The 15,052-nt window shown below is 40.1% G+C and overlaps 1 protein-coding gene across 2 annotated transcripts in view; it reads right to left on the bottom strand.

The window, feature by feature from the left end:
- The window catches only part of SLC7A1 (solute carrier family 7 member 1), a 68,816-nt gene extending 53,975 nt beyond the window's left edge, over positions 1-14,841 (bottom strand). The window contains exon 1 of one of the 2 annotated variants that reach the window (XM_020997171.2): positions 14,758-14,841. The gene's annotated coding sequence lies outside the window, so the exon portion shown is untranslated. The remainder of the gene's footprint in view (positions 1-14,757) is intronic. The other variant, XM_020997170.2, reaches the window with a different exon arrangement.
- Positions 14,842-15,052: the final 211 nt, after the last annotated feature.

Raw genomic sequence — 15,052 nt, 5'->3', positions numbered from 1 at the left:
ACCAGCCCTTAAAAACCGTGAGACAATTCCCATACAGATGCTTGGGGCTAGAGCAATTAGACAGAAACCAAGAGCCAGCGGTCCACTTTGGCTGGAAGATGTGCTGCATAATCATATCAGAGATTCAGAGGAAGAACCTTTAGAGGCCACTGAAATCAACCTCCTCATTTTACAAATGCAAAAACTGAGGGGCAGAGAGGTTATGGGTCACATAGGCAGTAAGTGTCTGAACTAGAATTCGAACCCAGGTCTTCTGACTCCAAGGTGCAATGCTCTATCCATAGGATTTAAATTATTTTCTGGTTCATCCATTCTGCAATTCTCCATTAATATTTTTGGATTATCCACACTGTGCCCCCAGGATGAACAAACTAGGCTTTCCCTGCTACGGGAAGAGAAAAGTTAATCTCCCTGGTTCTACACTCTCATAAAATTATACCCTGCTCTCCCTTCCCAATCTACCACCCTGTCCCACCCCCATTGTTACCCTGCCCAAACAGCACACAGGTTGTGGAAAAGGAGAACTAGCAGCCCCCTTAGGCTCCAGGTCCCCTCTAACTCAATAAGGACTGAGGCTTACCAACAGGATATGAAAGCACCTTATGGTTGAGGCCCTCAGGAATTTGGCTAGTGTGAAACAAAAGATGTGCACCATTTCTAAATTTTTATATGCACCGATTACTCAAAAAAGGAGATGATGAGTCTGCTCCAAGTACCCTCCAAAGTTCTTCACTGAGATTTTAAAAAGCAATCATGGCTGCCATAAGCTGCTAAAATTACAGAAGTTGAGGATTTATAGGGAAATGGCATGTCATTACAAGCCACTCTTGCTTCAAACAACAGTAAGGCATTCCTATCGCTTTTGCACTAAAATCTTGTTCATTCGGGGACTTCTGTGAATGAACCGTGACAGAATTCTCACTAGGAATCACTATTTTCCAATGGAAAGGATACTGTTTCAATAAACTAAATGACTTGGTTTTTGTTCCTCTTCTTTGAAGTGTCACTGTGACCTTGTTCCCTAAAAATTATTCCCAAATGATTTACCAATATAGATGTCCACTAGGGTGTATTTTATCAAGTAAAGCAAAATTTAACTCACGAAATGCTACCCAGAACAATGAAGGCTTCAAACTACTTAAACCCTCTACTCAATAATAACATAGATTCAGAGTGTCTCAAAAGTCTTGGTGCAGTTTTAAGCTATTGAAGCTTTGATTTAGAGTTAATAACTTGAAACTACACCAAGATGAAGAAATTTCAGAACACCCTACATGGTGTTTTTATTCATTCAGTCATTTGTTCGTTCATTCATTTATTGCACCTAAAGTTAAGATTTAGTTATCTTAAAACTATCCTAAGACTTTCAGAACACCCTACAGTGTTTTAAATTAACTTACTAATTAATTTAAATTAGTTTAATTTAATTAGTTTAATTTACATTAATTTACTAATTAATTACTAATTAATTAATTTAATAATTAATTAAAGTTAAACCTGAGTTTTAATACCTTAAAATTGTACCAAGACTTTCAGGACACCCTGCACAGTGTTTTAATTGACTGATTGATCAATTAAAGCGAAAGCTAAACTTTACTAGCTTAAAACTGCACCAAGACTTTGGGAACCCTGTAGTATTTTTAATGCTTGCCAAATGCTTTATAAAAATCATCTCATTTAAACCTCTCAACAAGCCTCTGAGGTAGACATCACTAACCTCATCTTGTAGATGAGGAAAACTGATGCTTGGGGAAGTTAGAATGACCCTGTTCAAAGTGACACAGCTCATGAGGCAGGATTTCTACCAAGTCTTTCTAACTCAGTCCAGCACTCAATCCACTATTCCACACTGCCCTTTATTTACTATTATCATCATTACTGGTAATACACAAATATTCTTTCCACTGATCAGAACTTGGCACTGTGTCTAACATATTGTAGGTGCTTAATAAATACAAGTTGACTGACTGATCAAATATGAATCTAACAAACTTGAAGATTCTACCAACTGGTGTTTTAATGAGATCTCTTTTCTTGTACCTTCTTCCACAAAAGGAATGAACTTTGAGACTGAGTCCACCTACATCTAAACTGTGAATTAAGCCTAAGAAAAGTCAAAGTAGTTTTAAGAGTCACTTGACATAGATATATATGAGCACTTTAGAATCTCAAAAATCAGGTCTCTGACCAGTGCTGTCATCTATAACAGCGTAGGAAGAGGTAACCTATGGTCAGACAACAGAGGTAATTTAAAATAGGGTATACCATCTAAGCCTGATAGCATTCATGGAAATAATTGCTGATTTTTAGTAGATAATGGGAAGGTTAAATTGTAGTGGGGATTTTTGCCTGAAGGTCACAAAATGTTTATCTGAGAATTCTTACCTTGTAGAACCTCTAAGGAATGAAAAGCTACCCCCCACACACACACACACAAAAGAGATGCAATATGGTATAATGTGAGAAGCATTCAACTTACTACCTGTGTGACCTTGGGGAAGTCACTTAACCTCTATGGGCCTCAGTTTCCTTATCTGTAAAATGAAGGAATTGATCTAGATAGCTTCTGAGGTCCCATCTGCTTTAGATCTCTATTAGCTTGCTACCAACTTCTCTATCTGAACTTATGCTCTGCTCAAGCCTAGTCTTTGCAGTGAACTATTGTGAGTTGTGGCTGTTCCTGTTGCCAGTGAATGATTCTGAAAGTGTAGGTATTTGTTAGTGCTGGGACCACTCCCATCACAAAATAACAACACATACCAATGAACTGCTGGCCCACTTCAAAACAAGGCTACGTTATGGGCAGCGATATCCCCAATGAAGCTACTGAGAATTATCACTATATAGACCCAATAGAATATGAGGAAGTCAGAGAAACATAAACATAGCTTATACTATTCCATTGATAACCAATCAACAAACATGTACTAAATGCCTCCTATGTATAAAGTACTATGGACACAAAAAGATAAATGAAACAGCCCCTGTCCTCAAGGAGCTTACATTCTATAGGGGTAAAGAACATTCACAAAAAGAATCTGAGACATCAGTAGCAGTGAAGGCGTTAAATAAAAATGGCATCCTACATAATGCTGGATCTATCCTCTCCAATAGGAGATCTAACTTCTTTCTATACTGGACATTTTTCCATAAGCAAAATAAGTATTTCTGGGTAACAGAAATAATTTCAGGGCAATAATATATAATATAGAGAGAACAATAAAATAGAACGCAGAAGATCAAAATATAATGCTCTCTTGCTAAAGGAAGAAAAAGTCTCTATGGACTATTCAGATGGACCTTTGTGTGGGCACACTGGGCAGTTCATCAGACTTCATACACTACTGGCAGGTGAACCACATTTAAATCTGATTTCTTCTATTAACATACCTGCCCATGGAAAGTTCCTTGGCCCTCTAAGAACCAAATGTCACCATCTATCCAGGATAATAATACCCCAAAAGGACAAATATAAGTATTCATTGATTTCATGATGTATTTCATTCATCAAAGCACAAAATTAATCCCAAAGAGAGATGTATAAAGCAATATTAATGCATAAATCAAGCAGATTATTATTCTTCATCCCTCGGAAAACACTATTCACTTAAACATTTTCCCTAGATACATATCAAAAGATTAAAACCCAGAGGAGTGAACCAGTTAAAGTGTTAGATATAATCAAACTCAGAGTAATTTTAATGGCATGGCCCAATATCTACCATACGATCTTGTTAGCAATCAAAGTACGCTCTCACCAGACTCAGAGATTCCAATTAGTTCCTCAAGATCCGTGGATATTGGGTCAGTTACACCTATATTTCAAGGCCAAAATCCCAAGTCTCCATTTATAAGCTCCTTTGATCCAAGAGCACATTGTCTCTACGGAACAAGAAGTTTTATTTTCAATTTCCCTTCTTTTCAGGAAAGGAAATGTTTGCACTTCAAAGACATTCTTTGAAGAAAGTACCAATCTGCATGTGTCCCTTCCAGGTTAAGAGCTATATGGCTCAGTAGGGTGTACAGATTCTGGGAGGCTGTACAAGGTGCCTGTATCAGGCCAATTCATTCAAGGTGAAGGTGAGAAAAGAAAAGAAGCAACATTATAGTATTTCTTGCTTTTGATCCATGGCTGTGGAAGATTTCCCACACATTAAGAACTGCAGCAAAGGAAATGGAAGCATCAAAGGTGGGGGGGGGGAGCCTTAAGCTACAATTCCTTGCTGCTGCTGAGAACTGATCTCCTGATAAAATACATTCCCTAATTCACAAACCAAACTGGTTTATCCAAAGAACCATAACATTGACATCAAGTCTGAGGGGTAGGGGGATTTGTTTTGTTTTGTTTTGGGGGGGGGCTAATTGAAAATCCGTTTCCAACCTGTGATTTAATAACTATGGAGAATTCTCAATGTGAAAACTCCTTCCACCAAGGCAGATCAGAAACCTGCCTGCAACTTTAACCCTAACAAATTGCCTGGGGACGCTGAGAGATAAACCAGCTTTGCCCAAGGTCACTCAGCCAGTATGTATCAGAGGAAAGATTTAAAGCCAGGTTTTTCTGACTCAGCTCCTGATTACCCAGGATATATAGGTAGCTAGCATTAGGACAGAGCTTTACAGGTTTGCAAAACACTTTTACATAATCCACTAATTGGATAGTCACTCAAATAACCCAAGTGACTGCACATGAATTAAGTTCTCTATCTTCCTATTTCATACCTACTTCATAGTCTAAGGATAAAGAGTTGCAAAAACAAGCAAGTGAGAACTTTATAACATTTCAAAGGTCTTTAAAAGTGCTAGAACTTCTAATAAGATGCCAGCATTTCCCAAAATGCATTTCAGACAATGGGAATAGAGATTCCCAAAAGAAAAATTCAATTAGTGGGAATTTTCCCCTCAAACTATTAAATTATATATTAAAGTATTAAAGATTAAAGATATTAGTGCTTTTCCACTTTGATTTTTTTGTTTTTTTAATGATTTAATATTTTACTTTTCCCCCAATTACATGCAAAAACCACTTTTCCCACTTTGAAAATAGATTTAATTTCCTCCTTTTCTCTTGAAATTTCTCCAGGCTCATTTTATAAACAGAGGTTCCGTAGATGAGTATGTATGGGTTTCATTAAAATATTTCAAAGCCTGGGATGGTGGGTAGAACCAGACAAAGTTAGAAAGGCACAAAAGTCTCTCATACACCATCTGAGTGACCCTGGGTAAGTCAAAAACTCTCAGTGCTATAGACAACTCCCTGAGACTTCTAAATTGCAGAGAAGGTGCCAACCCACATTAGAATCACAACCCAATTTGCTCTTCCAGTGGCTTCCCTTCACCAGTGAAATCTCAGGTCAAAACCCTATCTGTATCCCTATCAAAATATTTCAAGCTCAAAAATTCCATGGAATAATTCACTTGGAAAATGTTGACCTATGTTTTTCCTTACCTGAAAGTAAATAGACAAATGTCCAGAAAAAACTGGCTGAGTTATTCTCTTTGGTGCACAGAACAAGAGAAACCCACAGCATAGGGAAACTCACAATAAGTATAAAATATAGCTAGGCCCCTCTCTCTGTTCGTGGGACCAAGGCAAGGTACTCCAGGGGAAAAGGTTCTTGTCATCTTTCATCAAGCATTTTATCTGGCTGAGCTTTGTATGAAGGGGACCTTTGAGAAGCTAAGTACGGTGGGGAAAGCACTAGATTTGGAGTTGGAGGCCAGGGGTCTGAATGCAAGCTCTGCTACTTTCTGCTTTTTGACATCAGACAAGTCACTTAATTTCTCTGAGTTTCAGGTTCCTCATCTGTATGATAAGAAGGCTGGGCTGAAGAAGTTCCTTCTAGCTCTAAATCCTGAGTCACCTCGCACTGATGTGCTGCCATCCTGTCTTCCAAAAGCACGCTGTGCTGATCATTAGTTAATGCCAGTCAGCCAAGCCCTGTTAAATACTGCCTGGGAGAGACGAGGTCACAGACTCCCAGTCAAAAACAGTTGGCTTTGTCATTGCATCCAAAGCCATTCTTGGAGAACCAGAGATGCGTAAAGAGCTTTCATCTGTCCTTTCAGAGCTAGCAAGAGCTCTGACCTCACATGTTTGCTTTCCACAGGTTCTAGCACACTGCTGAGGTTTCTAAACAACGCATTGTCTGATAATAATGGGGAGGGGCCATCTCTAGTCGTCCTGATCTATCTGGCTACTGGACCCAGATAGCTCCGGAGGAGAAAGTGAGGCTGGTGACCTTGGCACAGCCCTCCCTCACTTAACCCCAATTCACTTATAAGTCAAGACATCACCTTCCTGATGTTATGGTCCTCTTCCATTACGAAGGACAAACAACAACCAAGAATGACAATTTATCATGCTACTCAGAAAGATGGTGTTAACTTAGAAAGGGTGACGAGAGCTTAAGAGTCGAAAGGCCTGGCTTTGAATCTTGGCTGCAACACTTACTTGCATCATCATGAATACGTCACTTACCCTCTCTCAGATTCCTTATCTGTATGAGGATAATACATGCTTGTCCTATCTACCCCACAAGGCTGTTGTAGGGAAGTTTCTTCATAAGTCCTTAAAGCAACATACGAATATGAGTTATTACTCAGAAGAATATAAATGGCCAAATTAAAGCTATCTTTATCACTCAACAGTGATGCCAGGTTGGAGAGGGAAAAAAAAACGGAGGAAAATAGCTTTTCTCACAGTGGTGACCACATCACTTTAAAAGTTTACAAAGCACTTTCATTACAAGACCTTATGACAGTACTCAAGTCAATGAGATCAGGGATCTACCATGGTATTAGAGTATATATGCAACTACACATATATAACATGCATAAATGTATACACTTACACACATAAAATTTTAGTTTGAAAATATCCTGTGAAGAGATTCTATAATCTTTGTAGGTATAAGCAAATCAACTAAGTAAACAATATCGCAGGACCTTACTGTTCTATACACACAAGTAAACCTGATTAATACAGGTGCTCTTAATGTTTTTTGTATCATGGACCCCTTTCAGAATCCCTTGAAACCTAGAGAATATTGTTCTCAAACAATTGAAGGAAATTCTAAATTTCAATTAGAATTTAATGTAAATAAACATGGACCCATGAAATCTACCTATGGGCTCTGTGTGCCCCCAGTTAAAAACCTCTCCCATAAAGGATGGCCTCATCGGCCTTACAAAAGTGTAAACAATGTTAGAGTGGAGTACTAGCCAAATACCATTGGAGTGAAAAAACCCTGCTGCTAATATCAGTCAATCACCCATTGATAAGACAGTTCTTATGGAGCTGTGATTTTTTTTATCTAACAATGTTAATACAATAATAATAATAAACAATAATTTCAAGGAACCAATTAACAGTATTAGGTGTATGCCTGTAGTGTGGCCATCCTGAAAAAACCTGCAATCCTACAGAATCCATGGATCTAACTAAGGATGACAAAGAGTTATAATTGATTTATTTTTCCCTTCTGCCACCCCATACAGTAGGTTATAGGTCCTTAGGAGATGGAAGAAGAAAATAAGTCATAGCTCGTGACCAAATGAAACAGAGAACCATTTCCCCCCACTCCACCTCTGTCCCCAGCCCCACCATCTACACAGCTATCAGCTCAAAAAACCATGTACCTGTCTGCAGGAACCACTGCAGAAAAACCAGATCAACAGCCAGGAGTTCACATGGCAAATCAGTCACTTAGAAAGTGATTAAGTGTCCTTTTAAATATGCAGAAGTTGAGCAAGATTTTTTTTTTAAGTGTCAACTTTTCTCTAAATCTGTTCACCACCATCACCCTCCTCCCAAGTACACTCACAAACATAAACATGTGGTTATTCAATCTAAGCAATACACGTCAGTGGGGGTGCACACAGAGCTCATCTACTGCGCAAAGGCTAATCCATCTCTTTTCTGCATTCAAGTAAATATGTAGAAGGCTGCCCTCTATAGGTTTTTATAGGTCTCCTTGATCAAACAATGAGTTTTTCCTCATCAGGCTTGTGAGCTTGGATGGAATTAGATTTAGAGTCAGTCTTGAAAATAGTTAAGCCCTCTTTCTTTCAAGGAACTTGTATTTCACCTATGTCTTTATGCCTTATATTGTATGTTAAGATTCCAAAAAATGTACCTGATAAATGAATCAAGAGGCCATTGGCTTAGGGATGAGATGGCAGGAAGATCTGGCTCCCTGCATCTGCCACATACTAGGCTAAGTCATTTTTAACTCTCCACATCCCCCAAGCAATGCCCTAAGATTCTAAATCCCAGCTAAAATCTCACCCTCTATAGGAAGCCTTTCCCAATCCCTTAATTCTCTTAACTGTAATGTTGCTCTCCCACCATCAGTTCCTATTTATCTGGCACACAGCTTGTTTGTACGTGGTTGTTTGCATGTTGACTCTCCCACTAGATTGTAAGCTCCTCATGGGCAGGGACTGTCTTTTGCCTTTCTTCATATCCCTAGTACAGTTACTGGCACATAGCAGACACTTATAAACGCTTATTGACTGAGATGAGTCGTTATTCAGCATCGGTGGAGGGGATTTAACACCCAGGGTCCCCTATGTCACTATTATCAAATTCAAATAGAAATAAACCATACATAGGGATCACTGAGGTGGGATATTGACTAAGAAAACCACATATTAAGATTATCTATGATCTACTATATTTTTATTTTGCTAAATGTTTACCAATTACATGTTAATCTTGTTCAAGCTGTGTCAATGCCCACTGAGCATTTCACATTGCTGTAAAAATCAAAGACTATAATTAAATTGAATTAAATCTTAATTTTAAAAGAAGAAAAAAATGAAGAATAAATCTAAATGAGAAAACTGTTTCAGAAAGTCATTCCAAATTTCTTCAGGCTCCTGAGTGAGACAGCTGCAGAGTCAAGAATTCTACAATTGGGATAATTCACCAAGGACAGCACCTACAATGTGCCGAGTGCTACATGTACACAAGTAAATACAAAATAATGAGGGGGAGGCAAGGTGTCACTAAAAACTATGCAAAACAGTTGAAGAGAAAAAATATTCTAGGTATAGGTGACAACTTCTATAAAGGCATGTAGACTGGAGATGGGATGTCTTGCATGGGAGATGGCTCGTAAACCAGTTTTGCTGGAATGGAGAAGTGCATCAGGCAGTAAAGTGGGAAATAAATTCAGAAAGCCAGATTGGAGCTATATGATGAAAGGTCTAAATCATAAACAGCAGAGTTTTTATTTTGATAAAAAGCCAGACCTTCTAACACCAGAGATGTAAAATTAGAAGAAGTCATTCCCTTTTCTGAGCCTCACCTTAGAGAGGACATTGATAAGATGGAGCATACTAACCAAACATCAGTTGAAAAAACATGACAGAACAGAAACTTAGGGGAATATGAGAACTTTCTTCAAATATCTGAAGGACTGTCATGCAAAAGGGGGATTAATTTAATTCTGCTTGTCCTCACAGGGCAAACTAGGTAGGACCAAAAAATAGAAGTTGGTAATAGTAGGAATTTAGACGCGATGTAAGGAAAAATTCTCTACCAATTAGTTCTCCATATTGGAACTGGCTGCTTTCAAAGATAGGGGGCTCCTCTTCCCTGTGGCCCTTCAAGCCAAAGCAGGATGATGACTCCACATCAGGAATGCTGCAGACAGTGTTTCTCCTATAGGCATGGACTGGATTAGATCAGTGGTTCTCAAATTCTTCAACCTTTACATTCTTAAGAATTATTAAGAATCTCCCAAAGAGCTCAAATATGGGTTATATTTATTGATAATTACCATATTAGAAATTAAAACATCTTAATATTATGATGAAAACAGTATTGACCTTATAGACACTGGACTATGATCTCTGAGGTCCCTACCAACACTGAGATTCAATGACTTCCAATTTCATGCATTTTCTACTCAAATCTTACTTTTCATTGTTTCTTACACCTAGAAGTTCAGACATTTCAAAAGGAATTGTAATCATTAACATTAAAATCTTCAAAATTCATCTTCTTTCAATTATGATAATTATTATTCAGTTACTGTAAGTTTTATTTGTTCATCAAAAGTACAATTAAACTCTTCAGTTTTTCAGGCTCAAAAAAGCCAAGCTGTTAACTTCACAAACAACCAACTCACAAACTTTCTTCTCAGTTTTCACTAGGCAAGCTTTACAATCAAGTCTATTACTTTGTTCAGCAAATCTTTCCTACAGCCAGCATGTTGCCACGGTGAAATACTCCTAACAATAAGAATCGAGTAAACACAATTTTGCAAATACTGCCACCAGTGAATTATTGCCTTACAGGCTAGATCAAGAAAAAAAAAATTCTAACAACCTGCAAATCTCCCAAAACATTGATAGGTCATAAAAAATTAAATATTTCTTTTTCAAATTAAGGTTCCAATATGATTTCTTTCAAAGACTTCTCGAGACACAAGGGGAAAAATAAGGACACAGTGATTTAAAGAGAAAGTCCCCAAAGGTTTATCAAAAACAGGCAACATGGTATGACAGCTTTGGAGAAGACCTGGGTTTCAGTTCCAAGAGTACAATGTTCCAACACCTCTAAGCGAGGTGACTGTGGTTAAATCGTTTAATTTCTCAAAAGCCTCACTTTCCTCAATTGTAAATGATTCCGGCACTACTTATTTACCTTACAAAGTTCAACAGAAAGCAGTTATACACTATAACACACTGAGTCATTATTTTGTTATTGTTATTTTATCATTATAAAGTAAAAAGAAATGTATGCTAGGCAAAGAAAATGGGCTGGTCACTTGGCAGAGAAAAGGGATGAAAGGTATTTCATAGGAGTGCTCCCACTGATATCTTGAAGATGTCAGAAAAAAGCAAAGATGGCCCTCCAAAGATGACCCTACTGTGGGACTTAAGGGTGGACACAGTCAAGGGTCTCACCAAATAGACAAGCATGGATGAGTTGCAATCTGCATAGCTAGACAGAATATCTAAATCTGTGAAATCACAAATCTATAAGTATTTGATCATATTGTTACTGTTACTTACCGGGGAAAAAAAATTCCAGGAAAGCTAAATAACTGAGAAAATTTTAACCTTACCTGAAAGTTAGATAATTTTAAATATGATGTCATTAGTGGCACAGTGGGTAGAGCGCCAGCCCTGGAGTCAGGAGGACCCAAGTGCAAATCCAGCCTCAGACACTTACCAGCTATGTGGTAACCAGGGGCAAAAGAGGTTATCAGCTCCAGCCCTCCTGCTTTAAAATAGGTGACTGATCAGAGTGTTTTATATTTGATAACTAAGATGGTATTATATTCAACCAAAGACCTTCTAAAAGGTTCTTTCCCACCATCTCATCTTCACCCCATGTGCTAAGCTGTTTCCACCAAGGTCCATAATCCCCAATGGTAGCCATAGTTGTAACAAAGGAGGTGACTGGGGCCCTCTGTGGGCAACAGGGTGATTACATTTATTGTGTGGGGTGGGTGTGTGTGTCTATATATGTACATATGTCAACAAGTTGTTTTCCTCAATAGAATCCAAGTACATTGAAAGCAAGGACTATTTCATTTTTGTCTTTATACCCCTAGAACTAGCATACAGTAGGCATTTAATCAATGTTGAACAGAAGCTAGACTAAGTCAGAAAACCAAGGTTCAAATGCCATTTACAGTGTGACCTTAAGGCAAGTCATATGTGACTTTCACACCTCTGAGCCTCACATTCTCCATCTGTAAAATTAAGGGGTAAATGACCCCTAAGTTTCCCTCTATCTCAAAACCGATTATCCATGGTGCATGCTGTCAGCATTCACCACAGAACATCATTGTTCAGTTGTTTCAGTCACGTCCTACTCTTCATGACCCCATATGGGATTTTCTTAGCAGAGATACTGGACTGGTTTGCCATTTCCTTCTCCAGTTCATTTTACAGATGAAGAAACTGAGGCAAATAGGGGTTAAGTAACTTTCCCAATGTGGTGTCTTGAGGCCAGATTTGAACTCAGGAAGATGAGTCTTCCTGACTCCAGGCTTAGCGCTCTATCTACTACACCAACTAGCTGCCATCATGGAATGCTTGATGAATAGAATGACAGGTGTTAAAATTCTGACTGGAACTCAAATCTTTGTACTCTAACTACTCTTACCTGACTGATGGATCAATCAACAATCATTTAATAAGCACCTACCATATACCAAGCACAGGGCTAAGCAATGGAGATAAAATTTCAAAAAAGACCCATTTCCTGGGGCCAAGGACATCCTTGGGAAGAGGCTGAGGGGGAAAAGGTGAATAGAATAATGAGTGGGTGCTACTGACTTCTATCTTGAATGGTTAGAACAAGAGGCATGTGCATAGAGTGCTAGCCTTGGGGAAAGGGACCGAAGTTTAAAAAAAAAATCAACTCTGGCTCTCCTAGAATTAACACTTCATTTCTACCCCCCCAAACCCCCAAGCCCCTAACACTGGGTCCAACATACACCAGGACCTTAATAACGACCTGCTGAATTGCAAGGAATATAAACCAGATAAGTCTGACTTTCCTCAAAGATAGGAAATAAGTCTGAAAACAAATGGTAAGCTCCAGTAGAAATAAGATATTAAACGTGGCCCTGAGACAGGAGTGAGTCTCTCATTGTCTCTAATATCCTAATTTTCTATTATGTTATAGGTTGCCACAAAAATCCAAAGACTAAAATTAGGGAAAGTGCCCATGAATAAGAGATTCACCTTTCTGTCTAAGTAGGAGCACTTCCTATTTAAAACTCTTCACTGGATTAAATAAGCCCATATTCTTTCTAGGACATTTAATGAATTGAATGGTATAGAAATGGTCCATTTGAAAATCTGGAATCTTAAAAACTGGCAAAATTAATTTTCAAAGCACTTGATTTAAGACACTACAGATAGTAACTCAGTATCTACTCACTGGGTAGATAGACCTCTTTCGAAATAGTTGACATATGTCTGTCTCTCTTAGAATTCAAGCACCTAGGGTCAGAGACTTGTCTTTCAAGTTTCTCTGTGGAGCAGGGCAACCAAGTGCTTGAGAGGCATTTAATAAATACCATTCTGATCCACTTTCAGATAATTAAACTACAACACATTATTTAACAAATATTAACAAAAACTGTCCTGTCTTTTCATGCCATCATTATTACATTTCCATTTACAATCTCCTTGATTAATCTGCAAATTGAAACTTATTTTTTAATGGACAGACATAACCTTGTGACATATCAGATTCAATTTTAAAACATTTTGCTTGTTTTAGCCCTTTTTGCCTACCAAGTTCCCGGTACAAGTTTCTTTAAGCTCTTTTGTTTTAATGACAAAAGGATATGTTTCCATAAAGATGCTGTTTTCCACTGAGACCAACTGAAAATGTCATGGGAATAAATAGAGCACAGTTGCAATTATTTAAGAAAATTCACCTGCTAGATGTTTTAAGATAAAATTGAAAGACTAATTAAAGTTCCACATGAAAATACAAAAAGGAAAACAATGTAGGTCGTATTCCAGTCGTAAAAAATAAAATGTAAAACAGAGCAACCTTCTCTTATACCTACACAAGGAAACCAAACCCAACTCACGAGTTTTTACTACTTTTGAAAGCATGGGAATGAGTAAACGTAGTTTACCATGAGTAAACGTAGCTCTTATACTGAAAGCACATGCTCCTTGTCCTAATAAGTGAAGTTAAACAACTCCTACCTTCCACACCCACTGAAAAAGGGAAGGGACTAAAATTGTTCACAGAAGTAGTAACAAAAGCCATAATTACGGTGACCTGTCCTTTGCACAAGCAGGTTTTTTAATCATAATCTAACTTGAGTCTGTGAAGTTTTACTGGGCAAAAAAGAAAATGATAATGCTACTTAAACGTGAAGTAGGCTACCCACTCTCCTACCCCCCTATTCCCACCCCCTACCAGTCCTTAAGTCAGCGCTAGATAGGCCTAAGTGAGTCAAATTAGAGAGTCGTCGAGGCCACCTAGGAAGACCTTCCTGTACTGAACAAAATGGAGAGGGGCGGAGGGCGACCTTGGGTTAGTGACCAGGTGCATGTGGCAGCTGCAGATGCAGCGACAGCTGGGGCTAGGTTCCGTATGGAGCTCGTCCGGAAGGCCGCCCACCTGACTCGGGATAACCCGGGTGGCTGGAAATGGACAGAATAAAGGAAGGAAATTCGAGCCACGATCGCATGGGTGACACATCGCCGGGCCTCGTGGCGGGGTGGGTAGCTGTGGGAGCGCCATGTAAGGGAAGGTCCCACCCGAGGGCCACACCAAGCCTGGGATACCTTGAACCTGTTAAGCCCAGGATCGGTGCCCCCACCTTGGAACTCCTCGAGCATCCTGGCTCCAGGGGGTCCCAGGGACCAGCCCCGCCGCGGAAAGAGTGAGGGAAGCGCCGGGTTGCCCACGTTTCCTTACTATAAATATTGCATCATACACCACGCTACTCCTTTAAGGAAGCAAAATGGACTCCGCGGCGCCCGGAGAGCAGCATGTGGAGGCAGCACTCGCGCGCGCATCCCCGCCGGCACCGGACCCTGGATCCTGGACCCAGACCCCCCTCTCCCCGAAGCTGTCCCACTGCCCTGATCCTCCCTCCAGATGATGCAAAAGCCCCAGGAAGCGGGCGGGGGCCCTTCCCGCTCCAACAAGCACTGTTCTCCATCCCCTAGCCCAGCCGGTGCCTGGGCACCCAACCAAGGTGACCCCTGGCTGGGGAACGGCCGGACAGAAGGGCGGGGACACTGGTCACTCACCGGGCTGAGCAGCTGTCAAGGCAGCCGGCCTGGCTGGAGGAGGGATGCGGCGGGCGCGCCGCGCGGAAGGAGAGGGATGGATGGATGGAGGTGTTGCCGGCGTGGCCTGGAGCCCCGGGGAGGAAGGTGCGCGACCGCGGCTCGGGTCCCGGGGAGGATGCTGGCCGCTGGTGCGGGCTGCGGTTGCCTCTGGTGCGGAGCTGAGCTGCGTGGCGCCCCGGCCGTTTGCCCGTCTCCCCTCCTGGAGACTAGCTCGCACTCTTTACCTCTAGGCTGCAGGCACCGCCTCCCAGTC

This window comes from Phascolarctos cinereus, unplaced genomic scaffold, assembly GCF_003287225.1.
Source record: "Phascolarctos cinereus isolate Bilbo 61053 unplaced genomic scaffold, phaCin_HiC Scaffold_726;HRSCAF=1367, whole genome shotgun sequence".
Lineage (NCBI taxonomy): Eukaryota > Metazoa > Chordata > Mammalia > Diprotodontia > Phascolarctidae > Phascolarctos > Phascolarctos cinereus.
Note: the sequence above shows the minus strand (reverse complement) of the source record. Positions and strands in the feature narration are given on the sequence as shown.